This window comes from Helianthus annuus, chromosome 7, assembly GCF_002127325.2.
Source record: "Helianthus annuus cultivar XRQ/B chromosome 7, HanXRQr2.0-SUNRISE, whole genome shotgun sequence".
NCBI classification, from domain to species: Eukaryota; Viridiplantae; Streptophyta; class Magnoliopsida; order Asterales; family Asteraceae; genus Helianthus; species Helianthus annuus.
In genome coordinates this window covers 142,034,181-142,037,856 of record NC_035439.2, presented here as the reverse complement: position 1 = coordinate 142,037,856, position 3,676 = coordinate 142,034,181, and the positions used below count along the sequence as shown (strand labels likewise).

At 32.7% G+C, this 3,676-nt stretch overlaps 1 pseudogene; it reads right to left on the bottom strand.

Annotated features, from left to right (window-relative positions):
* Positions 1-835: 835 nt before the first annotated feature.
* On the bottom strand, positions 836-1,703 carry LOC110867061 (annotated as a pseudogene).
* Positions 1,704-3,676: the final 1,973 nt, after the last annotated feature.

Here is a 3,676-nt window from a genome sequence, read left to right as displayed (position 1 = left end):
CACTTTTAATTATTCGCCTCATCATTATGTTACCCGGGTGGCCTAGTCGGTCATGCCATATTGTGAATGTGTCTTTATCTAGTACCTTTTGGTTACTCACCACCATGTATGATTCAATAGGAGTAATATTAGTATAATACAATCCAGAGGATAAAGTGTTTAGCTTTTCTACAATGGTATCTTTGCCATTTTCATTTGAAGTAATTTGTAAGTATTCATTATTATTGGCGGAAGGTATTTTGAGGTGGTAACCATTTTGTCGAATACTTTTAAAACTAAGTAAATTTCGTCTTGATTTACTAGAGTATAATGCATTATTTATAATTAATTTAGTACCCGATGGTAATATGATGCTTGCTCTTCCAGAGCCTTCTATAAGATCACATGCACCAGAAATAGTACCAACAAGTGTCTCTGCAGGAGACAACTTAGAGAAAAATTTCTTATGTTTGAGAATAGTGTTGGTAGTACCACTATCTGCGAGACATTCATCACCAATAATAGCTTTATTGGAGCTTGTAAACATATTTCCTCTGGAAATAATAAAATAAATCAATATAACAAACTACTTGCTTGAGTATGATAAAAAAAAATCACATCACACAAATATGAATCAAGCATCACAAAGATTTTAAATGAAACCATAACAATAGTTCAAACATAAAATACCATAAGAGTTTAAACCAGATCCAAACAAAGAAGAAAAACCATAGTCTTAAAAAAAACATCACATAAAGTTCAACGATAGAGTGTCACTAATTTTCAATGAAGTCAGATGCGTCCAGATGAGTGTCTGATAGTGGTGTAGGAGATGACAGATTAAGTGCATTCTCAATCAGATTTGTCTCAACATTTTCCCTGTTTCTTTCATCATCTGTTGATAAGCTTCAACGAGATGTTTGGGGGTGCGACATGTGCGGGACCAATGATTTGACATTCCACATTTATAACATATATTGTTTTGGCTCCCGCTAGTTCTCCCTCTAGGAGGTCGTCCCGTATTCTGTCGACTAGATTCGCTACTACTAGATTTTGAATTTTGAGATTCTCGTCGCCATGTATTGCTCCGTCCACGGCCACGGCCGCGACCGCCACCTCTCCCACGTCTGCTTTGATAATTTGCCGCATTGGCTTCTGGCAATGGGCTTGCACCGACGGGTCGCGCTTGATGATTTTGTAGTAGGAGCTTGTTGTTTTGCTCCGCGACCAACAAACATGATATTAATTCAGAATATTTTGTAAATTTGCGTTCCCTGTACTGCTGCGACAGGAGCATGTTTGATGCATGGAACGTTGAGAAAGTTTTCTCAAGCATGTCTTCGTCGGTTATTTTTTCACCACATAATTTAAGCTCAGAGGTGATGCGGAAAAGAGCAGAGTTGTACTCGCTAACACTTTTATAATCTTGTAGCCTCAAATGAAGCCATTCATAGCGAGCTTTAGGGAGCAAGACCAGCTTCTGGTGGTCAAATCTTTCTTTGATATTTTTCCACAACTCGAGAGGGTCCTCAACAGTAAGATACTCCCTCTTCAAGTCTTCGTGAAGATGGTGACGAAGGAATAGCGAAGGTTTGATTGTCATCATTGATTGTCGCCCCTAGATTATTTGCTTTCAGATGGATTTTCGCATCAAGAGTCCATGGGAGGTAGTTATTTCCTGAGATATCGAGTGCGACGGATTCGAGTTTTGATAAATTTGACATTGTATCTGGATTGATGAATATATGGTGGAAGTAGAATTCCAAAATAGTTGTAGAAGCAACCAAAACAAGAGAAAACGTCAACAAGCAGAATGAGTTAGAGTATTGTGCTGATAACGTGATATGAAAATGAGAGAAAAATAAGAAGTGTGTAGTCTTTCATTTATCAACCACATATATATATACAATGATTTAGTCAAAATGTAACTGAAAGCACAATAACTTAGGAGGAGAATCATGGGGGAATATATCTGTATTTATAACAGTCATATGGTAATCTCTCTTTCAATTGTATAATTTTACTTTTATTTTATTTAAAAATTAGGCTAGAACCCCGTGTTTTACACGATTTGAATAAATTTAATTTTATATAATAAATAATAGAATATTACATCTTTTAAAAACTCGTGTATTGCACGAATTGAACAAATACAGTTATTACATGGTGTGAATAAGTATAATTTAATTGGTTAACGCACACAATCGTTATTGTATGTTTTTAATAGAAAAGAACGTTGATGTATGTTTTACACTTTTACTTAATAGCATTTTCACTTTGTTTTTTTACTTATTATGAATTTACAAACTTGTGTATTATACGTGCTATAACATTTTACTTTGTTTTTTATTTGTTATTAAGTTAGAAATTTGTGTATTACACGAGTTTGGGTCAATGAAATACTAAATGGTTATTAATAAGCAAAAAAAAGTTAAAGAAATATTTCAGAAAAGATATATTAAATAAATAAAAAAGTGGAATATTTATTTAATATTATTGTTTCATAGGAGATAGAAGCGGGATAACATGATTTAATAGAAGACAGGAGAGATAAATAAAAAGTAAGGGTGAGAAAATTTTAGAGAGTGACACATGTCCTCAATAATTTTATTCATTATATAATAATAATATTAATATTAATAATAATAATTAAGTACATGGTTAATACCCGGGGTTTACTTATTTTGCTAGTTTGATACCTATATTTAGAAATCACACCATTGATACCAACTTTTATCAATTGTTTCACCACTAATACATGTAGTTGTAGAATTTATTACATGGTTAATACCTATGATGTGCTTATGGTGATATGATTTCGTAAAATTGGTACTAATTGTGTAATTTTCTATAAATAGGTATGAAAATCATAAAATAGACAAACCACAAGTACTAACCATGTAATTAATTCTAATAATAAAAATAAATAGTATATATTAATATATTAGATAGATATCTAATATATCTAGGTATTTATGGTTTAAAACTCGAAAAAAATTTATGATTGGTAAAATTAATATATCATGATCTTTTGCGAGTGCTTTTATTTTATTAATTATTAGTGTAGATATAGCAAAATGTTATTTAAATATATAATACACTTAAAATATCCAATGTGTAAACTGTAGATGTAGTTTAGTTATTAAAAGATAAAAGACCTAATGTTAAACTTAGACGAATAGATTATACACACACACATATATATATATATAGGGTCAAGATTTAGAGAGAACGACTAAAAGTGTGAGAACGGTGAGAACGATTAGGAACCGTCAGATCAAAACAATCTATGGACTACATGACGCGGTGGCATTTTTCGTAAATAACATCACTTTTATTAGTGTGGCGCGCTTCCATAAGGGCAAAAAGGTAAATGTCCATATACAAAACACATCAAAGCCTGACCGAAATATATATATACTTCCTAGAAAAAGCTCCCCAAAACCAACGTAAAACGCGAAAAACCTAGAAAATGCGAAACAACAAAAACTACGGCGTCGGAAGATCAAACCAGATCCAGAGGAAAAAAACATAATGAGTTAACTTTGATTTACATTGTGTTAGTTTATGCTGCTTTTGGCGTTCTAATTTTAACAAAAATTTGCAGTTTGTACCAGGGGGGAAGGGGAAGAGTCATCTGCTCCAAAACGCCAAAAAACGAACGAGGAATGAAAGAAGACAACAAGAGGACATGGTA